We start from the raw sequence: 25,437 nt of genomic DNA, 5'->3' as shown, positions 1-25,437 counted from the left end.
TGATAATGTATGTAAAGCAGCACAAGCCTAGCACACAGAAAGGACTTGGTAAACAGATTGTGTTGTTGTAGCACAGCATGTCAAACTGTGGACCCACGCATGCGGCCCACAACAAATATATTTGCGGCCCAGCCAATATAACGGTATGTATGAAACATTTTAATAAAAATTTTGTAACTTAATTTTACAGTATCCTGTTATACATAATTATTAATAACGAACTACAATGTCCGCTAATGGCTGATTACTATAATAGTGTTGCATTCATTTCCCTTATGCACCTTATGTGCCGGCGCACCATTTCTCTCCACTAATACTAGCAGCGAATATTTTAGCAGCCGATTGCCACATCATTAGTCTTGTACTGACTTGTTTGGTGTGTGCAACAGGAAGTATTTCGCTTTCGGAGAACAAGAAAAATAGGTTTATTTGCGTTATTAATTTGTGCAGTTATTCAGTGGTAAGTTAATGTTCAAGAAAAAATATTAATTTTTATTTAAAAGTTCTATTATTTTATGTTAACGATTACTCATTTATTTCAGCCCTTTGTATTCAGCATGTCTCTATCTAAATAAACCTACGTTTCTATGAAAATTGAAGCTTTTGGGGTTTTTTTGTGGCCCACATAAACTTAAACCGTGTTTATTTGGCCCGTGTTAGCCTTTGAGTTTGACATGCTTGTTGTAGCATATAAGGCACCAATGTTGTCTTAGTCTTCCTCAAGCATTTGCCTTGGTCATTATGTTGCTAAAAGAAGAAAGCCTAGCCCTGACCGGTTTGGCTCAGTGGATAGAGCGTCGGCCTGCGGACTCAAGGGTCCCAGGTTCGATTCCGGTCAAGGGCATGTACCTCGGTTGCGGGCACATCCCCAGTGGGGAGTGTGCAGGAGGCAGCTGATGGATGTTTCTCTCTCATTCATGTTTCTAGCTCTCTGTCCCTCTTCCTTCCTCTCTGTAAAAAATCAATAAAATATATTTTAAAAAAAAAAAAAACACAAAAAAGGAGAAAGCCTAGCTATCAGGAAGCATACAATGAAGGAGGTAATCTTTCCCTTGTCAGTGAAAGGGAAGAAGGACTTCTCTAAGACTTATTCTTTAAAAAGTGCTTCTAAAGTTTTCCATTGTTGCTAAAAAGCATAGTGATTAAACATTAGCATTTGACTCTTACATAGGAAGAGGGGTGAATAACACAGATACAGAAATAGAGGGAGGGTACTTGGGGAGCCCCCCTTACCTGAGATTTCGCTTTCTGCAGTTTCGGTGGTTCCTACAGTTGTGGTCTGAAAATATTAAATGGAAAATTCCAGAAATAAACAATTCATAAAGTTTAAATTGCACGCTTCTGGATGCCATAATGAAATCTTGAGCCATCCTGCTCCATCCCTCCCAGGTCATGAATCATCCTTTGTCCAGCTTATCTTCGAGGGATATCCTTCCCGCCCATTAGTCACTTTGTAGCCCTCCCGGATCCGCTGTCACGGTATCACAGTACTTATGTTCAAGTAAACTTTTTTTCTTAATGGCCCCAAAGCACAAGAGTAGTGAGGCTGGCAATCCGGATATGCCAAAGAGAAGCTGCAAAGTGCTTCCCTTAAGTGAAGAGGTGAAAGTTCTCCACTTAAATACGGAAAGTAAGAAAATCATATTTTGAGATTGCTGAGAATGAAACTTCTGTCTGTGAAATTGTAAAAAAGGGAAAAAGAAATGCATGCTAATTTTGCTGTTGCACCTCAAACTGCAGAAGTTACAGCCACAGTATGTGACAAGAGCTTGGCTAAGATGAAAAGGCATTTAATTTGTGGGTGGAAGATGTGAACAGAAAACCTTGTGTTCCGATTGACAGCAACATGTTACACCAGAAAGCATGGAGCCTCAGCCAGGGATCCCCTGGGATGAGTGACCATAGTAACATAACTTTTATTACAGTACATTGTTATAACTATTCTATTTTTTATTAGTTGTTAATATCTTACTGTGTCTAATTTACAAATTGAATTTTATCTGAGTATGTATGTATTGGGACAAAACACAGTGTATATAGGGTTTGTTGCTATCTGTGGTTTCAGGCATCTACTGGAGATTTTGAAACGTATCCCCCATGTACTGTGTAGTGTTGATTAAATCAGCCGTTCTCAAAGCATGGTTGGGGGTTCCTAGGGTCAAAATTATTTCATATTAAGACTTTACTTGCCTTTTACACTGTAATTAAAGTACAGTGGGGTTTTCCAGAGAGAACATGTTCTGTGCAACAGGTTGAATGCAGAAGCAGATATGAGAATTAGGCCAGATACTAAAGAGGTTTGCAGAAATGTAAAATAATGCCACTCTTCTCACTAAACTCTTTTTGCTTTGGAAAATATAGTTTGTTTTTTTCATTTTTAAAATGTCATTTATGTTAACATGTAACAGATTTATTATTGTTTTAAATGAATTAATAAAAAGTATTTTATGTTTGTTTTGTCTCCTGATATAGTAAATGTTGATAGATATGAGCCACATAAAAGCTTTTGGGAGTCCTCAATACCTTTTTTTTTTAATATATTTTTATTGATTTCAGAGAGGAAGGGAGAGGGAGAGAGAAATAGAAACATCAGTAATGAGAGAGAATCATTGATCAGCTGCACGCCCCCAACTGGGGATTGAGCCCGCAACCCAGGCATGTGCCCTTGACCGGAATCGAATCCAGGACCTTTCAGTCCACAGGCTGACACTCTATCCACTGAGCTAAACCGCTAGAGCCTCAATACCTTTTAGGAGTGTGAAATGATCATAAGACCAAAGAGTTTGAGAACCACTAGTCTAAACAAAGGGCAGTGAACCAGCCCCGTGGCACAGGAGGCCAAGATTTGCTAGAAAATCTTTGCCTCAAATAGAGTTGTAACCAACTTATCCATTGGCCCTGTACAGACCTGACTGGTGAAAATTGACAATTTTCCCTGTAAATAAAATAGCTCCAAGCCTTGAGGCAGATTTCCTGTGACGCTAAGAGGCCCCAGCAATGTGTAAACATTTTAACTGCGACCTTTGGACGGCTCATTCCTTCTTCACCGAGTTCCCCTCTGCCAGGCTTCCTCGTGTCTAGTGGTGTTGGAGTGGCTATCAGGCATTTAAAAAATTTAGCTGAAAGGAAGTTGAATTAGAATACATTTGGTATGAGTTTAATGGGGTATATTTTTGTAATTTATAGTCACTTCCATGTATAGTTACGACATTGCCAGCTGTCCCGGTGTAGGAGTGGCAAGCAAGAATACTTCTACCATTCGTGGTGCTGACCCACCCAGCATTGTAAAACTAAGGTGAAGGGCCAGACATGCATAGCTGTTTTAAGGTGTCCTGTGTTCTAGCATCAAAAATAGATGGATAGTGGAGGAGAAGCAAAGTTGAAAGGGTAGGGAGCCTGAAGCTAATCTATGGGAAATTCTTCCAATTATTGGATGTGAGAAATTTTAATTAAAGATTTAGTATTTATCAATGCTTAGTCAATAAAAGGAAATATTTTTTAATATATATTTTATTGATTTTTTACAGAGAGGAAGGGAGAAGGATAGAGAGTTAGAAACATCGATGAGTGAGAAACATCAATCAGCCGCCTCCTGCACACCCCGCACTGGGGATGTGCCCGCAACCAAGGTACATGCCCTTGACCGGAATCGAACCCGGGACCCTCCAGTCCACAGGCCGACGCTCTATCCACTGAGCCAAACCAGCTACGGCAGAAGGAAATATTTTGTCAGAATTTAATGAGGACACCCACAACAGACTGGTTAGTGTCATCATCTTAAAGAAAACTGCGGCATGGCTCAGTGGTTGAACATCAACCTATAAACCAGGAGGTCACGTTGGGATTCCCAGTCAGGGCATTTGCCTGGGTTGCAGGCTCCATCCCCGTTATGGGGTGTACAGGAGGCAGCCCATCAATGATTCTCATCATTGATGTTTCTAACTCTCTCCCTTTCTCTCTGAAATCAATAAAAAAAAAATCAACAAAAAGACTGTCAAACAAGCATAGTTTTTCTACACATAGAAAATAATAAAAAGAGCTTTCATTTCGCATTTTAAATGGTGTTTCTTTCTTTGGCATTGAGCACCTGTATGGTTAACAAAAAAGGGAAGCCAACATGGAAGACTCTGTTATTGACGGTGCTGTTAACCAAACTGCATTCACACATATGAAACAGTTAAAAATCATTGAAGAACACGGATAACTTTTAATTGTGAAGATTATAAAATACGACATAGCTTTACTTGAGAGTTAGGAGAATGAAGTTGATTTTTATGAATAGGTGATAGTGGATAGGTTTTGTTATCTGGGGATTAAGATGATGGAAACAATATTTTAGAAATATTATGCTATGTGAATTAGAAAAAGAAAGTAGAGTCTGGGCTAGAAATCCAAGATTCATTGACTAAATATTTATGGACACCTAGTTACTGCATCCTAGACCCTGCCTACTGGGCTATGGAAGATCAAATTTTAATTAATCTATGTTTTTAAGGAGTTTATAATGTTATTGGATAGAGTTAAGACCTGCACTTGTGGCTATCAGAATATGTTCATCCAACAAATATTTGCATGCCTATATGAGCCAGACTATGCTAAGTGCTGGGTATGTGAATCCTGCTGTCATTGAATCTAGAGTCCTTTGAAGGAAACCAGCAATACACCAAATAAGTAACTAAGTAATTAAATAAAAAAATAAATATCGATAAGTGTAATTAAAAAATAAAATGCTATGAAAAAAAAATAATAGGAAGAACATAATTTAGACTGGTTACATGGGGAGAGTGTCTCTAAAGAAGTGATAGTGGACTAAGACCTCAGTTATCCAGGTGAAAGGTGTGAATAAGAGCATTCAAAAGGAAGAGAATAGCATATGTGAGGACTGTGTGGCAGGAGAAAGCTTGGTGCGTTTGAGAAGCAAAAAGAAATTCAGCATAATTGTAATGCAGTAAGCAAGGGAGGAACCGGTAAGATAGGTATGCAAACGGATAGGTTTTTAGTTCAGGGCCTGTGGCAAGTACATTGGGAAGGCACCGACATATTTTAAACAGTTGAGTAACATTATGTATTTTATCTTTAACAAAATAAATGCAATGTAGGAATATGGGTTTTCCTATGACTGACATGCCACTGGGTGTAGAACTAGCCCTTGGGACTATGACTGATAGGGACTTCTTAATCATGAGGAGGGACATGAAAGTAAAGAAATGAGGGATTCTGGAAGGTAGCTGGAACTGGAATCACTCTAGCCATTAACATCCTGTCAGCATGGCATGGAGGACACTGGCTGCAATGGAGTAGCCAGCCGCCTACATCATGTGGCCTCAATAGGGATGCTCACAGAATAATGGCCCCACATCCTAATTCCTAAAACCTGTGAATATATTCCCTTACTTGGCAAAATAATTTTGCAGGTGTGGTTAAATTAAGGCCCTTTACATAGGGAGACTATCCGGGTGGGCCCAGTCTGCTTAAATAAAGTTGAGAGACTATCCTGGCTCTAATCAGAGAAAGAGAAGTGAGGATGAAAGCACAGTCAGATTTTGCTACATTACTCATTTAAGATGGAGAGAGGGGGGCATGAACCAAAGAATGTGGGAGGCCTCTAGAAATTGGAAAAGTCAAACAGAATCTCCTCGGAGGCCTCCAGAAAGAAATGTAGATTTTTCCTTTTGATTTTAGCTCCGTGAGACCCATGTCAGAGTTCTGAGCTGTAAGACAATAAATCTGCATTGTTTAAGCCACCAAGTTTGTGGTAATTTGTCATAGCAGCAGTAAGAAAGCAATACCCTCTCACATGTGATCATGATTGAAGCAATGGCTGAAGACAATGACATTTTTCAAGTCTGAGTAAATTTCCTAATGTTTTCTCCTAAAGGAGAATGTGGTGATTAGAACTGACCCGACTCCAGTTAAGCATTCTTGAGATAATGAAAATTATCTGAGGACGACGACGCTAGGAAGAAAGACCTCTCAAGAAGCAGGACAAAAGCATTGAGACCTTTGATTTTAATATTGAAAAGCACATGAACCAGAAGATTATGGTCCAATTCACGGTCAGGGCACATGCTCGGGTTGCAGGCAGGGTCCCCAGTGTGGGGTGCGCAGGAGGCAGCCAATCAATGGTTCTCTCTCATCATTGATGTTTCTCTCTCTCTCTCTCCCTCTCCCTGCTTCTCTGAAATCAATAAATATACATAGCCCTAGCTGGTTTGGCTCAGTGGATAGAGCGTCAGCCTGTGGACTGAAGGGTCCTGGGTTCGATTCCAGTCAAGGGCACATGCTTGGGTTGCAGGATCGATCACCAGTAGGGGGCGTGCAGGAGGTAACCGATCAATGATTCTCATCATTGATGTTTCTATCCCTCCTCCCTTCCTCTCTGAAATCAATAAAAATATATTCTTAAAAATAGCTTCAGATAATGTGTGATCTATCGATGACATTGCTAAATTAGAAAAAAAATCTTTCTTAAAATAAATAAAATGTATATTTATATCTATGTATGTGGATATATAGATATATATATTTAAAAGCATATGACCTCATATTGTACCTTCAAATTCATAAAGCAGGACATACTAGTTACATAAAAATTGTGCCATAGTCTCTCGCTTGAAAAACTGGCAGAATAGTGTTATCAACAACCAAAATAAGGAAGCTCAGAAAGTGAGCCAAATTTGTAGAGAAGCTGAAGATTTGAATCTTATTGGATTTGAAATGACAGGGGCCATCATAGGCTTCAATCAATAATCAGTTTAATATTAAGCAGATTTCCATATTGCAATAGAAAATTATGTAAAGGCTAAAATTCTGACTATCTACTTACAGTTCTAACTTAAAATTAATATGTGATTTCTTTAGATTTCATTCTCCTCAACTTGAGTTAACCACTGTTAACTACATGTGTTTTTCTGCTGTTAGTTGGCAGGGAAGGCTACCTGTGATATTTATTAGTGTTGTTCACCAAATATTTCTAGGACTTTTCTCTTCCCAGACTGAAAAGTCTGTTCTTCTCCACCTTCTTTGACATTAGTTGTGGCCAACTAACTTGCTTTGGCCAATGAAAGTGACATGTTTGAAAATCAAATTGTGTTTCACCACGTTCCCTCCCCACTGCTGTAGTTGCCATGAAAGTTTGTACCAAGCCTTCATCCGTCCAGGTCTCTGAGTTCCTACAGTGAACAGAGCCCCAAACGCTGCCCTGCCCTGACAATCTCCACTGGATATGTAGCCTGACTAAAAAGTCAACTTCTGTTATGCTGACTCATTAAAACTTAGAGTTGTTTATAACTGCAGCGTTACCTCGTCTATATTAACTTATATACTGCCTGAACAAAGAAACTCAGACTTTTCCTTTATAAAACCTATTACCAGAATTGTATTTATTGATTATATTTTGTACCTGAAATGCCCATTGTGGGTTGCCTACCTGATAGTATTCATCTCTCCCTTCTCCAATCTTGTTAAGACTTTGCAAATTGCCCAGCCTTTCCGTTTAGGTTTGACTTCTACCTCTGCTTAGGGTGTAGAAAACTGCAAAAAAATTTTGCTCCTACCTTCACAATGAGAAAAAAGCCAGATAATCTACAAAATCACAAAATCTCTTGAGCATATCAGACTGCTGAGGTTGAAAGACAGGTAACCTGAGATCCAAGGAGAAATGAGGATACCCATTTGAGATCCTTAACAGAGTAAGAAAAAACTAAAAATTTTAACAAACGTTAAAGGCCATTGTAGGTCAGCATTTCAGCTGGGAACCTCAGACAAAGTGGAGATTGCTCTCCTAAGTTCTTCCCACAGTCTTCGTGGTGCTCAGAGGAATGATTATGGGCAGGGCAGGAGGCCAGGAAGAACCCCTCAATGGTGCAAGCATAGAGATAATTGGTAGCTGCTGAGAGTTGAACATGAAGCCTCCCCCCACTCTTTTTCTTACCTTTTTTTAAATGTTTTTATTGATTTCAGAGAGGAAGGGAGAAAGAGAGAGAGAAACATCGATGATGAGAGAGAATCATCGATTGGCTGCCTCCTGCACGCCATACATTGGGGATCGAGCCTACAACCCGGGCATGTGCCCCTGACTGGAACTGAACCCGGGACTCCTCCAGTCCACAGGCCGATGCTCTATCCGCTGAGCCAAACCAGCCAGGGCTTCTTTTTCCTGCCTTATAAACCAAAGCCCTAAGCCTCTGGAGAAGAGGCAGCAAACTCTCAGGCCTCCAGGGCACAGGTAACGATCTCTTGTAAATGGGGGGAATATAGAGGAAAAGGCCTATATCTTTGGGGAAGAGGCAGGAAATCCTCTTTTCCTCAGGCTCCTACACTAATCGCAAGCTGAAGTCCACTATTGCTGAAGGAGGAGTAGGAAATTCTTGCCCAAAACAAACCATAGATAAAAGGCTGAGTTGGCTGCCACAGAGAGGAGTAGACTAAAAAAGTCCCACCTCCCAAGGCACAGGCACACAAGGCCTAAGATTGAGACTGAACCAGGACAACAGAGAATCTCCATCCAAACCCATTCTAAAGCTGCGTGTGGAGAGAGCCTCTCTGGTGGCATAAGAATGTATGGACAATCAAAAGCCCAGGGGAAAGCAGGACCCTGAGCAAAATCCTCTGGCACCCCAGCCATCACACTAAACCCCAGGAAACAGCACCTTCCTGCTTAAAAAAGTAAAATGAAAATTGAAGTCTGTGACTTAATAAAGATAACTATAGCAACAACAAAGCCCCAGCCCAACTCAACTAATTAGATTGGTCCAACCCCCCACAAAATAACCTGACAGAAGAAGAAGTGTGTTCATTGCCAGGTATGGACAATACTTGCCAGAAAATAGTGCTGTTCTGCACACAATGTCCAGCACTCATCAGAAAAGCATGAAACCCAAAACAAAAAATTCCATTGTCAAGAGATAAAATAGTAAACAGAAATGGACTCAGAGATGAGCCAGATGTTGGAATCAATCAGATAAGGATTGAAAAAAAATGAACAACATGCATGAGTAAACGGAGAATTTCAGTAGAGAGATGGAAATTATAAGAGTCAAATGAAAATACTAGGAGGGAAAAAGCCCATGGTATTCAGAGATGAATAATCCTTTTGATGGACTTATGGTGTACTCTACACAGCTGAGGAGAAAAAGATAAAATCATCCAAACAAATATACAGAAGGAAAAAAAGTGAAAAACACATGGAATAGAACATCCAGAAACTGGGATAATATCGAACAATCCTACATAGGTGTAGTTGGAATTCCAGAAAAAGAGAGAGAAAATGGGGCTTTAGAAATGTTTGCAAGTGAGAGGCATCAGCAGCCATGGCTCCCAACATGCCCTTGGCTGAACTGGCCCCAGAGAGTCCTAAGGCATCCAGGCCATGCTGCTGGGGAAAGAGAAGCTTGATTCTGTGATTGAATTCCACATCCCAGACTGTTGATCTGAGAATCATAGGAAGCCTGATTCACCCCCTAAGGGGCTATTCCTACCACAAGGCATTCAACCCCCCGAAAAAGGCCTATGAAAGATGACATCACTGGGTCTGCTGATCAGATGACAATGAGAAGGCCCTGAAAATCCACCTTGAGACCTACATTCCTTTGACCTCAGGAATTGTTTGGGGCTCAGAACGTAGAGGTTATAGCCTAAATTGATCCAAATAAAGTAGAGACCAATACTTTTGTTTCATGTCTGAGGGTGGACATACTCCTGGAAAAGAACAAGATCTCCGGGCAGCCACTTTCCTACCATGATAGAAGCCAACTTGCGGATAAAGCCAACATATGAAAGAGGTCAGAGCTAAGATAAACCGAGTAAAATCTTAATTCAAGAGTATCTGAGGCCTAACCTATAGTTGGATGTTTTAACTTGGCAATCCAATAAATGTCCTTTTTATTTAAGCAAATTAAACTTGAGTTTTCTCAATTCTCAATCGCAAGTAACCAAACATACCTTAATTGATGTAGTATCCTAGCGCTAGTATTATGAGTCATTTTTAGAGGGGGCTCCAACTCAGCTCTCAACTGTTCTCTTGTTCTAAAAAAAATTTCTAATTCCCAAAGGAGATGTATTTGTTTTCCAAAAGTAAAACAGTGGTGTCAGAAGAATATTATAACAAGCAACTGTTGTAATAAAGAAGCCTATTTTAGTTATTTATTTGTTCCTTCATTCAGTTGTTTACTGAGCACCTACACTATGCCAGGCATTATATCAGGCATTGGAAATATATTAATAAGTTATATATTAATTTTTAATCCTCCGAGGATATTTTTCCACTGATTTTTAGAGAGAGAATGGAAGAGAGAGGGAAAGATAGAGAGAAATAAAGATGTGAGAGAAACACATCGATTGGTTGCTTCTTGCACGAGCCCTGACCAGGGCCCGGGCCAGGAAGGAGCCTGCAACCAAGGTTTATGCCCTTGAGCAGAATTGAAGCAGGGACCCTTCAGTCCTGCATGCTCTACCCACTGAGCCAAACCAGCTAGGGCGATAAGTTATTTATTAATGTTGGCTGTGAATGATTTATGAATAACATAACCACTATATCAGATTCCATTTACTCCTTTTCCACTTTCTGGTATCTTTCCTTAGCAATGTATCACTCTTCGAATATAAGCAGCTTGAATCCTAAATATTTTCAAGTGCTATAGCTTTCATGGGAATATCCAACAACTATTCTGTCAAGCATAGGAAATGTTTACAAATTTTTAAAAAATTTTACAAAAAACCGCCCTAACCGGTTTGGCTCAGTGGATAGAGCGTCGGCCTGCGGACTGAAGGGTCCCAGGTTCGAATCCGGTCAAGGGCATGTACCTGGGTTGCGGGCACATCCCCAGTAAGGGGCGTGCAGGAGGCAGCTGATCGATGTTTCTCTCTCATCGATGTTTCTAACTCTGTATCCCTCTCCCTTCCTCTCTGTAAAAAATCAATAAAATATATTAAAAAAAAATTTACAAAAAACAATAAGTTACATTTCATAAAAATATTTCTGTTTATAAACATACATTTGACTTGGCTGTCTGAAAGATTTGTAGTATCCTTGCAATCCATGCATTCTTCCACCCAAATGAACGTGTTAACAGCTCAAACAAACCAGGCAAGGATGCCAGAAATCTCAACTTGATTTAGTGAAGCAAGATTCGAGAATCTAGGATCTAGGATTAATTCAGTCACAGAGGTACAGTATTTGGTCGGAAGAAAAATATTTGGTCTGGAAGGAACACTGGTAGAATCGGTGAGCCTTGGTTCTTCCAGTCCACCATTAACAGTAAAGCTTTAATTTTTATGCTGAAATTCTCTTCTTCTACCATATAGGCAAAAGAAAGTCATTTTGAGAATCAATTGAGATGGTTATTTTGAAAGTTCTTGGAAAAGTATGAGGTATTTACTATATTTATGTAAGTAATCATCACTGAACGCTATAGTATAGAATTGTATGAGGTTTCATTCTGTTGTGGGTTTTTTTAAGATTTTTTATTGACTTTGAGAGAGAGAGAGAGAGAGAGAGAGAGAGAGAGAGAGAGAAACATGGACGTGAGAGTGAAACATTGACGGGCTGCCTCCTGCATGCCCCCTACTGGGGATTGAGTCCAAAACCTAGGCATGTGCCCTGACTGAGAATTGAGCCAGCAACCTATCAGTGCAGGGGATGATGCCCAACTAACTGAGCCAGGCTGCAGGGCTTGTTTTGTTGTTTTTTAATCATAGAACCAAAGTGGATGAATTTTACACCTATTTCATTGACTTTGGAGAAAGTTATAATACGGCATGATTAGTTTTGATCTTAATGGATACGAGGGATAAAGAGAAGGATGCTTTCTTATAGAGTCTATAATTAGTCTATGGTTAATGTTAGCTCTGAAGTCAGTCCTGATGTTAAAGAACACTGCTTCATACCCTTTACCAATTTAAGGAATACTTTTTTTAAAAAAAAATCCTCACCTGGGGACATGCTTTTTATTGATTTTTTTTTTTTTTTTTTTAAGAGAGTGAGGAAAGGAGAGGGAAAGAGAAACATCGATCAGTTGCCTCCACTATGCATCCTGACCGGGGATGGAACCCACAACCTGGGTATGTGTCCTGACCAGGAATAGAACCTGCGATCTTTCGTTGTATGGGATGACGCTCCAACCAGAGCAGGAATACTTTTCATAGATCTACTGTGCTAGACTGGTTGCACTAATAGTCCCAATTCTTCCCTCCTTTCTGTATCCACTCCTGTGTGGTTTAAAAAAAAAAAAAATGCTTACCTTGCCCCAAATGATGTCTGCCTTTTGCCCTCAGTTTCTGGGAGGTAATCTCATAGCTGATGGGCGTGCTCTTATTTGCTTGGGAGCCTTGGGTCACACAGGATAGCCTAACAATGTGATTTAGGGTGGGAGTTGGCCACACCCAACACTGTGACTTAGGGTGAGGACTTTGGGTGGCAGAACCTCAGCACAGATTCTGGACACCAGCGCTTGGGTGAGTGTCCTTGGTTGGCACATCCTATATGTATCGTCACACATTGACGCTGGGGAAGTAATGCATCCTGGCTATGGAAAGAGAACAATGGAAGCTTCACATTTAATACTTCCCTAGACTGCCCTGGTCTGATCTAACCTGTGCCCTTTCCCTGATAAGCCATCTCCATGAGTATAAGAGCTTTCAGTGAGTTCCATGAGGCCTATTGAAAGGGGTCTTGGGAACCCCTTGAACTTGCAGTTGGTATCAGAAGTGAGGGGATCGCTTGTGGGGTCTGTTCCCTCTACCTTTGCAGTCAGCCTAAACCCCTCACAACACCCTTTGCCACGTAACCTTGCAATACCCTCTCATTTTAACGCTGAGTCTGACTGTAAAATATGCTTTGTGATGCAAGCAGACGTGCATATTTCTACCTGAGCTTTTGCCCTCTGCCATCATCATCAAAAGAATGTGCTCATGCCCTAGCTGGTTTAGCTCAATGGATAGAGCCTGCAGACTGAAGGGTCCCAGATTTGATTCCGGCCAAGGGCACATGCCTGGGTTGCAGGCTCAATCCCTAGTGGGGGGCATGCAGGAGGCAGCCAATCAGTGATTCTCATCATTGATGTTTCTATCTCTCTCTCCCTCCCTTCCTCTCTCTGAAAATCAATAAAAACATGTTAAAAAAAAAACTATGAGGATTGTAGTTATCTATACTTTTGTTGCATTTATTAACCATGCATTATGATTAACACAGCTAATATTTGGTTAAATATTTTAACAGCTTTATTGACCTATCTATATATATAAAAGCCTAAGCAACCGAACAACCATACGACCAGATGACCAAACGACCAGTTGACCGGTTGCTATAACATGCACTGACCACCAGCGGGCAGTCTCTCAACACAGGAGCTGCCTTCTGGTGGTCAGTGTGCTCCCACAGCCAACCTCCCACGCCTGGCCAACCTCCTATGCTGGCATGCCCCCCCAATTGGCCCCAATTTGGGGGCCAGCCAGCCAACCTCCCGTGGTCCCTCCCCCAGACCAGACGCCCCCTCCCCCCAATCAGCCCCGATCGCTGTCCAGGCTGAGGGACCCCACCTGTGTACGAATTTGTGCACTGGGCCTCTAGTAATTCAAATAATGTACCACTTACTTAAAGTATGTAATTCAATATTCTTAAGTAGGTTCACAGAATTGTGTAATTATTAAAATCAATTTTACATTTTCATCACTTAAAAAAACAACCTCTGTTCCCATTAGTAGTCATCCCCCTTCTTCCCAGCACTTCCCTAACCCCCACCCCTAGGCAACCTCTAAATCTACTTTCTGTGTTTACAGATTTGCCAATTCTGAACATTTTATACAAATGCAATATGTGATTTTTTGCAAATGGATTCTTTCACTTAGTGTAATGTTTCATGCTTCATCCAGTACTTCATTGCAGTCCTTCATTCCCTTATATTGCCAAATAAAGTACCACTGTATGGATATACCACATTCTGCTCACCATTCATAAGTTCATGGACATGGGAGTTGTTTCCACTTTTTGGCTATTTTGAATGATGCTGGCACGAAACTTTGTGTACAAGTTTTTATGTGGACATATGTTTTCAATTCTCTTGGAAATATACTCAGGAGTGAAAATGCTGGGTCATTTGGTAACTCTATATTTAACTTTTTGAGGAACTGCCAAGCTGTTTTCCAAAGCAGCTACACCATTTACAATCCCACAAGCAGTGTATAGGGATTCCGTTTCCTCCATATCCTCACCACTCCTTGTCATTATCTGCCTTTTTGATGTGGCCAACCTAGTGGGTATGAAATGGTATCTCGTGATTTTGATGTGTATTTCCCTGGGCCAATGAGCCATCGTTTGGTACTTATTGGTCATTTTTCTATCTCCTTTGGATAAATGTCTATGCAGATCCTTTGCTCCCTTTAAAATTCAGTTATTTATCTTTTTGTTATGAGGTATAAGTGTTCTTTGTGTGTTCTAAGGACAAGTCCCTTATCAAATGTATGATTGGCAGTAATGTTTCCCATTCTGTGGATTGTCTTTTCAAATTCTTGATGTTATTGTTTGTAGCACAAACGTTTTTTAATTGTGATGAAGTCTGATTTTTTTCTTTTGTTGTGAAAAAAAAGTTACTGGGCTTTTGGCAGGAATGCATTGAATCTGTAGATCAATTTGGGGAATATTACCCTCTTAATAAAATTAAGTCTTTCAATCTGTGAACACGCGATTCTTTCTGTCATTCCAATATTTTCCCATGTGTATGTCAGCTTCCCTGCCCCACACACCCAGTCAGATATAACCCAGGTCTATAGCACATTATGGTAGTCAAAGGTATAGCCTCTGTTCTCTCATCAGTCAAGTGCAAATAATAATACATATCTCATAGGACGTAAGGATTAATGATAAATATGCAGAACACTTTGCCTAGGGCACAGTAAATGCTCAGTTAATTTTGTCTTAGTCTGTTTGGGCTGCTATAATAAAATACCACAGACTAGGTGGCTTACAAACAATGGAAATTTATTCCTCACAACTCTGGAGGCTAGAAGTCAAAGATCAGGGAGCCAGCATGGTCTGTTCTGGTGAAGGCCCTCTCCCAGGCTGCAGACTGCAGGCTTCCCCCTGTATCCTCAGGTGCTGAAAGGGCCCAGGGAGCTGTCTCAGGCCTCTTTATTAAGGACATTGAGCTCATTCAACAGGGTCCCGCCCACGTGACCTTAAGTACCTCCCAGAGACTTCACCTCCTAATCGTATCACCTTGGGCATTGGGATTTCAGCATAGGAGTTTTGGGGGATGTAAACATTCAGACCATAACACTATTTTTATTATATGGCACTTAATGTTTACTTGCTCAAAAACTGTTATTTTGATTTTAAAAAAATTTTGTTTAGAGCTCTAACTTTCCCTAAGTATGCGCCCCCATCTCTTTGGAATTCTTTGACTTCATGTTTTGTTTCCCTCACATTTTCTCTGCCTTCCTTAAGGATTGTCAAAAGCATGATTCTGCCACCCCACACTCCCCAAATCCTCCCAGAGATGCACTCTGATAAAAAGTATGGGTGCTACTTGGAAAGGTCCCAAAGAAATAGCTGGTCAACTAATCAGAACTATTACTCTCCCTTCCCATGTAACGTAGGTACATCTTAACAGTGACACTCAGAATTTAATAACTCTTATCTCTTACAGTCTAATGTTCACACTGAGAGAGTTTCTTTTAAAGTGTAAGTTAAATCATTCCACGTTTCAGTTCTAACTCTTCTGTAAAATCCCATCCCTCAGAATTTAAAAAAAAAAAAAAAGCATTGGCACTCAAAAAAATATCAATGGCTCTGTAAGAATGATAAGACCTGCTTTTTCTCCACAGGTTTGCTGCCAGAACACAGGTGTCGTGAAAACCACCAGTAACTCAAACCCAAGATGGGAAAGGAAAACACTCACATCAACATCGTCGTCATCGGACACGTGGATTCCGGCAAGTCCACCCCGACTGACCATCTGATCTACAAACGTGGGGGCATCGACAAGAGAACCGTCGAGAAATTTGAGAAGGAGGCTGCTGAGATGGGGAAGGGCTCCTTCAAGTATGCCTGGGTCTTGGATAAACTGTAAGCTGAACAGGAGCGAGGTATCACCATGGACATCTCCCTGTGGAAATTCGAGACCAGCAGGTATTACGTGACCATCATCGATGCCCCGGGGCACAGAGACTTCATCAAAAACATGATTTCAGGCCCATCTCAGGCTGCCTGTGCTGTCCTGATGGTTGCTGCTGGTGTTGGTGGATTTGAGGCAGGCATCTCCAAGAATGGACAGGCCCGTGAGCACGCCCTTCTGGCCTACACACTGGGTGTGAAACAGCTGATGGCTGGTGTCAACAAAATGGATTCCACCGAGCCACCCTACAGCCAGAAAAGATACGAGGAAATTGTTAAAGAAGTCAGCACCTACATTAAGAAAATTGGCTACAACCCTGACACAGTAGCATTTGTGCCAATTTCTGGTTGGAATGGTGACAACATGCTGGAGCCAAGTGCTAATATGCCTTGGTTCAAGGGATGGAAGGTCACCCGTAAAGATGGCAATGCCAGTGAAACCACGCTGCTTGGAGCTCTGGATTGCATCCTGCCACTAACTCATCCAACTGACAAGCCCCTGCGTCTGCCCCTCAGGACGTCTACAAAGTTGGCGGTGTTGGTCCTGTCCCTGTGGGCTGAATGCAGACTGGTGTTCTCAAACCTGGCCTGGTGGTCACTTTGCTCCAGTCAACGTTACAACTGAAGTGAAGCCTATTGAGATGCACCATGAAGCTTTGAGTGAAGCTCTTCCTGGGGACCATGTGGGCTTCAACGTCAAGAACGTGCCTGTCAAAGATGTTCGCCGTGGCCATGTGGCTGGTGACAGCGAAAATGGCCACCAATGGAAGCAGCTGGCTTCACAGCTCAGGTGATTATCCTGAGCCACCCAGGCCAGATCAATGCTGGAGATGCCCCTGTGCTGGATTGTCACACAGCTCACATCACTTGCAAATTTCCTGAGCTGAAGGAGAAGATTGATCGTCATTCTGGGAAAAAGCTGGAAGATGGCCCCAAGTTTTTGAAATCTGGTGATGCTGCCATCGTTGATATGATTCCTGGCAAGCCTATGAGTGTTGAGAGCTTCTCTGACTACCCTCCTCTGGGCCGTTTCGCTGTTCGTGCCATGAGACAGACAGTTGCTGTGGGTGTCATCAAAGCAGTGGACAAGAAGGCAACTGGAGCTGGCAAAGCCACCAAGTCTGCCCAGAAAGCTCAGAAGGCTAAATGAATATTATTTCCAACACCTGCCACCCCAGTCTTACTCAGTGGTGGAAGAACGGTCTCCGAACTGTGTGTCTCAATTGGCCATTTAAGTTTAACCAAGTAAAAGACTGGTTAATGATTACAATGCATCGTAAAACCTTCAGAACGAAAGGAGAATGTTTTGTGGACCATTTGGTTCTTTTGTGTGTGTGGCAGTTTTTAAGTTATTAGTTTTTAAAATCAGTACTTTTTAATGGAAACAACATGACCAAAAATCTGTCACAGAATTTTGAGACCCATTAAAATAACAAAGTTTAATGAGAAACCTGTGTGTTCTTTTGGTCAACACTGTAACTTTCTGTTATACTACTTAGGTAAAAGACTTCAGAGTTGCCCATGACCTCTTTCCAGGGTTATATCTGCTGATACGTTACAGTTGGATAGTTCTGTTAACATTTTTTTCTGGGTGGGAACTTTGGGGGTTTTTGTGGGATTTTTTCCCCCACTGAATCACCTGTCACTTCATGGTAAAAGCTATGGGAAAGGGGGTCTGTTGGTGTAACATTAAATAGGTTAGGACAGGTAAGCAAAGAGTAACTTTTTGTTTGTAAGCTAGTTTCTAAAGGCCAAATTCTGTAAAGGCCACATGTTAAACATAAAATTTTGTAGTTACATCAATATTGAGTAAATTTGTTTGTATGTCAAATTTTAGTTTTCCAGTTTACGGGAACTTGAATTCACATTTACAAATGCTGAGGTAGTTTAAGAACCTTAAGTGAGGTTTGAATAGTATTGAGCACTGTCTTGCAGTTATTGTATCCAAATTCTAGGAAAAATACATTGATGCTGGAAGTTGAAAAAAAAAAAAGAATTATAAGACCTGTAAGACCTTATGTGCTCTGGTGTTTGGCTACTCTTTGACCTCATCTCTGATCACGCTTTCTTATATATAGCCTTTCTTCTAATCTGCCAGGCACACTTCCTCCCCAGGGTCTTTGCATTTGTTGTGTTGTGGGTTTTTTTCTGCCTACAAATCTCTTCCCATAGATATCTAATAGGGTTGCCAAAGGAGGAATGCATGAGGCCAAAAGGGGTATAGAATTATGAATTTATTAGGTCATCTGGAAAACCAGATGGGCTGAGCCACGAAATGGCACCAGCACCCAGCGACAGGGAATTAGAGATTTTAAAGGACTCTAGGCAGGTTTTTTCTGGGCGGAGAATTCTCTGGGCTGATCCAGAGAGGGAGAGACTATGGTCTTAGCAAGTGGAATGTGGTCTTAGCAAGTGGAATGTGGTCTAAGGGAAAGGGAATGTTGGTTGTGAAGTGGTCTAAAGATCAGTTCCCAGGGGAGGGGATATTGATTCAATTATTTGATCTAACAATATCCACTTAGTTTTTTTGTGTGTTTTTTAAGTTCCTTCATGGTCTATGCTTAAATATCACCTTATCAATGAGGCTGACCACCATATATAAAATAGCAAAATCCTTCCTCGTATCTTGCTTTATTTTTTTTTCCTAGCACTCATAACCACTTGACACATTGTACAGTATATTTACTTTCCTGTTTTGTTTTCTGTGATATCATGTGCCTATAACAATTCTGGGCGTATTTGGTACTCATTAAATATATGTTGATTGGATGGCCTTTATACTGTCTTTTCATATCAGTAAGTAACTTTAGTAGTGAGAAGAGAACAGCACTAGAGTGGTTTTGCTTTCAGTCAGATGGAATCCTCTTGCCCTGGTTGATCAAGGAATGCATTCTATCATTAGTGCAAATACATGTAGACACAGTCATGTCTGTTGAAATTGGCAGAATTTCATAAAATGTTAGAGCTAGTTCTAAAGTGGGCAGACAGAGAATTAGAGATACAGAGAAGTTGAAAGGTATCTTATTTCCTGCCCCAAACACCTCCCCTTCCCCCACAAAATATGCTTTCTGTGCATGATTAGTTTAATAATGTTATCCTTTTGTTATTAAAAAAAAAATGGATCTTATGCTGATCTGCCTTCTCCAAAGACACAGAAGTTCTGATAATGGACTTAAAAGATTCTGGCATTAGGAAGGTTGAGAACCACTGTCTTGACAGCTACGGTTAACTTTGCAGTTGGAGGGCATAGCAGCACACCTGCAGATTGAACTACATTTCCCAGAATGCACCTCTAGGAGGATTCTGGGAAGTGTGGCAGAGGCAGCCACGGTCCCTCTGGGCTGGGGAAGCGCAACTTCCCGGGAACACTTGGAATTTCCTGATTTCTGCTGATTGTTGAGGCCTAGGACGGCACCCCAGCACAGCTCGGAGTGAGTACAGAGGGACGACACTGTTCCGGTTCTAAGTGCAGGAGGCATAATCAGGATCGGAAACAACCTCTGTTACAGCATTTTGCCATTTTAGCTTGGCCCGTCTCCTTCTTACAGAAACCAGGAGTGACCACAGCTTTGCATCATGACCTGTAGCACTATCTTACTAACTACACGTAATACTTTTTTGGAGAGTCACTTAAAAATGGAATTTGCTAACTTCTCTGATGGTGCCTGGATTATTTTTGAATTAAGGGAGGAAACATTAGTTTTCAGGAAGTAAATTAGGGTTCCGAAAAGAAAGCTGGTCTGAGAGACCTCGAAACCTGTATCCCAGCGGCTCCTTGGTTCTGCTTCTGTCCCAGCCCATCCCGGCCCGTCCGCTGTCATGAGGAGACAGACTCTGCAAAGGCTCCTCTCAAACACCGCGGAGCCCGGCCTCTTGGCAAATGAGCCAGAGCGTCACAGGGGGCTTTTGTCATGCTGCAGTGCTGTACAAATGCATCTTTCCAGTGTTAAGATGGACAGGATGAGAAATGTGTGAATCTTTCATTACAGGGGGATTTGCCTCCTCATTTAATAGTTTTCAGTAAAAACAATATTACCTTTTATCTCTATCAGTATTTGTATTTAAAAACATAAATAATATGGGGGGGAAAAGGGGACATAGGTATTACTTTCAACAATAAAGATTAAAGAAAAAGAAAAAAAGATGAGCTTTAGAGCCAGATAGCCCCTGGGTTTGACTGCTGCTCTCTAGATTGTGATCTCAGATTGGCCAACTTCTCAAAGCTTTGTCTTCCTGTAAAATGAGATAAATGCATTCATTCATTCTTCATTGGTGTATAGTGTATTTACACTGTGCTAGCTGCTGTAGAGAATGGAAGGCACAACCCTAACCTTGAAGCATTTCACAGTCTAACAGACCTGAGAATATGCCAAAGCTGACATAGTTGTAATTCACCTGAGGTCCAGAGTCTCTCCTTCCCCTGTGAGAAGTAAGACTTTGCAAAACCAAGCCGACAAGTAAGGTGAGAGCCCCAGGTCGCAAAGTCAGCCAGTGGGAGCGCCAGGAATAAAAGGACCCGCGTCTCTGGTGCTCGCTTCGCCGTTCCTTCCTGGCTTTGGAGACACGCATTTGTACTGTGAAAACAGAAGGCAGTCCTACTGGTAAGCTTGCCATGTAAAGTAGTGGTGCTGCCAAAAGTACAAGGAGTGGCAAGGGTAGGTTTACAGTTGTTTGTATGGGAAATAACACAATAATTAATAAATAATAACACAAGAGCCAAAACCGGTTTGGCCCAGCGGATAGAGCATCAGCCTGCGGACTGAAGGGTCCCAGGTTCCATTCCAGTCAAGGGCATGTACCTGGGTTGCGGGCACATCCCCAGTAGGAGATGTGCAGGAGGCAGCTGATCGATGTTTCTCTCTCATTGATGTTTCTGACTATCTCTCTCCCTTCCTCTCTGTAAAAAATCAATTTTATATATATATATATATATATATATATATATATATATATATATATATAATAACACAAGAACAAATCGTGTTTCACGGACTCAACACTGTAAACCTCCGTCTGCCTCACCCTGTATTTTGTGAATAGTGAACTTTTATCCTCAGTGTGCAGTCAGGCATTAAACTATGACGATAGTTGCCAATTCAACAATAACAGTTACTCTGTCTGTGATGTGGCATTTGAGCAGACGGATGTGAGTATGGCAGCATGTTTACTAAATCTGAGCCCCTGGGCCAAGACACTTTGAATTATGCATCACACTGAAGACCCCCCCCCCCCCCACAAAAGATAGCGAAAAATCACAAATATTTCAGAAAAAGAAAATAGCAAATTGTTCCTGCACTAGATTTCTGAATAGTATAGGACGAAATTATATTTGCATCCTAAAACAATCTCACATATCCTCCTGACTGCTAAAATAACCTTTGTTTGTTTGTTTGTTTATACTGAGGTTCTGTCTGAATGACTACTTCACAGAGAAAGACAATACATATAGCAGTTGGTTCCTGTAGTGCACTTTGGTGATCAAATTGTGGAACACACTGCAGATGTACTATAATATTTTAAAAAATTAGAATGGTCAAATGCAGAGTAAAATCACAATTAATGAATGAGCACAGAACATCAGACATTTTACAAAAGGAGAACAAGGACTATTAAATCTGAAAACACTTTCAAGGTCTATAGCAGTGGTTCTCAACCTTCCTAGTGCCGCGACCCTTTAATACAGTTCCTCATGTTGTGGTGACCGCCAATTTCATTGTTACAAATTGAACATAATTTAAGTATAGTGATTAATCACAAAAACAATATGTAATGATATATGTATTTTCCGATGGTCTTAGGCGACCCCTGTGAAAGGGTCGTTCGACCCCCAAAGGGGTCGCGATCCACAAGTTGAGAACCGCTGGTCTATAGTGATCAAAGAAAGAGAAATGTGGCCGAAACCGGTTTGGCTCAGTGGATAGAGCGTCGGCCTGCGGACTGAGGGGTCCCAGGTTAGATTCTGGTCAAGGGCATGTACCTTGGTTGCGGGCACATCCCCAGTGGGAGATGTGCAGGAGGCAGCTGATCGATGTTTCTAACTCTCTATCTCTCTCCCTTCCTCTCTGTAAAAAATCAATAAAATATATTAAAAAAAAAAGAGAAATGTGTTTTTTTTAACCGAATGCTATTGAATATTGTTAAGTGCAATAATGTGTAGAAAGACCATTGGTTTTAAAATAAATCTACTTGGGATAACTTATGTTAAAGAAAGAACTTAAAAATATCTGCACAGAGGTATTTAGGTGGTATTTCTGGTATTTAAAATCAGAGTAACTTAAATGTCTAAAATCAGGTGAGTGTTTAGCAAAATCAGTGTGAGTATGCTTGAAAGTAATATTATGTAGCCAAAAAATTATGAAGCTTTTATAAAAACATAGAAAACTGCTTATATCATGTTTCATGAAAGCAAGCTGAAAAAAAAGTGTACTCTGACTATAAAGATGTAAAAATTATATGTGTACAAAAGACTAGAAAATACATGTTAAATTATAAGTTACATTTATGTGGTGATATGGGTACTCTCACAATTCTGTTTTGCAGATGTCCCGTAAGTGATATTAATTTTGTAATTTAAATGATCCATTTAAAAGAGAAAAATACAGATAAAACTGAATTTTAAGAAAATCATTTTTGCTTCTTTGACTTTTAAGTAGTCTCTATACTGCTTTTATGTAAGATGTCTATGAAAATTACAAGGAAAAATAAAGTTAAAAAATACCTAAGGGCCCATTTAGGAAAGGAATTAGACTTAATCTTTATCTACTAGGCTTATGACTGTACCAATCAAGGTACAATTCTCTATTAAAAGAAGTCTGTTTTTCCTCTTGATTATTGACATTTTCTTCAAAGCTACATTAAGAACTTTACCATGTTTTCTACAAGCTTTGCAGCCCCCATCCCTTGCATCAGCAGGTCACCCCATGAGTCAGCAGGTCACGATACCTCACAAGGGGCAGTATGTAGTAGCAGGAAGTAGGCAAAACATCAGGCAGTCAAGTGCATTGGGCCACACAGATTAGCTGGTAGTCATAACTACAACCAAAAAGCTCGTACAGTTTTCAGGATTCAAAGAATTTATCAAAGGAATTCCTTTTGGCTCCGGGAGGGTGCGGGAGTTGGGGAATGTGATGAGGTACTTACTAGAAACAGTGGCTTGGAAATAGCCTCATTGTGCAGTTAGTCCCGGGAATTATTATTTATTATACTTTATTTGATTGTAAAGGAGTATGTACACTGGTTAAAATTTTTGTAGTACAGGAATGTATAGAGTAAAAATTACAGGTACCTTTTTCAATATCTTCATTCCACTCTACCAAATTAGTCATTGATAACCATTTGATATGTGTACTTCTAGTCACTTTTAAAATATAAATAAAGGTTGGCTGGCGTGGCTTAGCAGTTGAGTGTCGATCTATGAACTAGGAGGTCATGGTTCAATTCCCGGTCAGGGCACATGCTGGGGTTGCGGGCTCCATCCCCAGTGTGGAGTGTGCAGGAGGCAGCCAATCAGTGATTCTCTCTTATCACTGATGTTTCTCTCTCTCTCCCTCTCCCTTCCTGTCTGAAATCGATAAAAATATATTTAAAAATATAAATAAATACGTATCTAATTTATGTATTCTGGTATGTATATGTATATGCCTTTTCTTTATAAATTAATTAGATGAGGCTAAAACAACCCAAAACTACTTGCTTTTCTTACTTAATATATTCTGAATATATTCCCCTCTTACTACATATATAGCCTTCCACTGTTAACAGCTGTGTATTATTCCTTACTATCATAATTTTCAGTGAACATTCTTATACATAGCCTTTCCTTCTTAGGATAAATTCCTAGAAGTGGAATTTCTAGGCGAAAGGAATGTTTATTACATTCTCAGAGCTGCATATGAGGCAGCAATATTGACTTTAAATACATTTCTTCCAGTAATAACACAAGTCTGGTCACTTTAATACTTTCCTAGGGCGCTTTTAACCCACATGCCACATATTCCTTCTGTGAAGTTACTTGTTTTCTCTCTCCTGCTAGAGTCCCTTGAGGGCAGGACTTTATCCTGTGCATTTTTTGTATTTCTTAACGGCCCTTGCATAAAGTCAGGACTCAGTAAATACTTTGTTGAATGTCATTTGCTAAATATAATTTACCCTTGTCCAGGACAAAGTTAGCCAAAACTGTCCAAGGATTAGTCATCAGCATTTCGTAATTATGCAACCAAGAAGTAGGCCTAAACTTTAGATGGTCTTCAGTACTTTAGTGTCAAAGTTTGTTTCCCTTGGGCAAAGTTAAAAGTGTGGTTGATTATTTGACTTGTACTGATTTTTTCATTTCAGTGGAACTTCTTGCCTCCTCTATTGCTAATATGAAATGTACTTCTCATGGGAAATAAAATGCTTACTGACATACAATTTAAAAGGAACCACCTTCTACAGAATTTATTCTTTTCCCTTCCCATTGTATATTCTTAAGATAGAGCATTTTTTTCCTCTCACAATGAGATGCAAAAAAATAGAAAATATCTTAGATCCATGTATTGCTGCCTTTTAAAAAATATATACATATTTTTATTGATTTCAGAGAAGAAGGGAGAGGGAGATAGAAATGTCAATGATGAAAGAGAAATCACTGGTCGGCTGCCTCCTGCATACTCCCTACTGGGGATCGAACCCCTAACCTGGGCATGTGCCCTTGACGGGAATCAAACCCGGGACCCTTCAGTCTACAGGCTGACGCTCGCTCTCTCCACTGAGCAAAACCAGCTAGGGCTTTTGCTGCCTTTTAAAATACTTCCTTAATGGCCATGATTTTATATTTTTATTATTTATAGGATTCATCCTGTTTCATATTCTGAGAAATGTGGTTCCATTACTCTGGAGACCCTCCCAGGCTTCCTTGGTCTATCAGAGTTCTGCTAGCTGCTGTAACAAACTTTGAAATGTCAGTGGCTTAATATGGTAGAAGTTAATTTCTCACTCACAAATTGTCCAAGGCTGGGGGGTGGGGGAGGCTTGGTTGACAGGTGGCTTTTCCCATGGAATGATTCAAGGATGTAATGGTGTGCCATTCTAGAATCTTCCAAACAGACGGGGAAAAAGAGAATGGAAAAGGCATCCCCACTTTTTAACTGCTTCAGCCACTCACATTCCATTGGTTTTGGCTCTACTTACATGCAAGGGAGGAGAGAAATGTAGGCCTCAGCTCCCCAGCTACCTCCCAGCAACAGTTCCCCAGTCTGGAAGGACAGCACCCATTTCTCGTGGATAGCTAGCTGAATCTCATAACAGAGTAGGTAGGCAGAACAGGTTTTAATTTTGTAAATTAGGGAAAA

At 40.6% G+C, this 25,437-nt stretch overlaps 1 pseudogene across 1 annotated transcript; it reads left to right on the top strand.

Annotated features, from left to right (window-relative positions):
* Window positions 1-61: 61 nt before the first annotated feature.
* LOC308529261 (elongation factor 1-alpha 1-like) lies at window positions 62-17,390 on the top strand (annotated as a pseudogene). The gene is made up of 2 exons (XR_013997345.1): window positions 62-143; window positions 15,820-17,390. The product of XR_013997345.1 is annotated as an elongation factor 1-alpha 1-like (transcript).
* The last annotated feature ends 8,047 nt before the right edge of the window (window positions 17,391-25,437 follow it).

The sequence above is a fragment of the Myotis nattereri genome (assembly GCF_964212035.1).
Source record: "Myotis nattereri genome assembly, chromosome: 13".
Lineage (NCBI taxonomy): Eukaryota > Metazoa > Chordata > Mammalia > Chiroptera > Vespertilionidae > Myotis > Myotis nattereri.
This window is presented reverse-complemented; position numbering and strand designations above follow the sequence as displayed.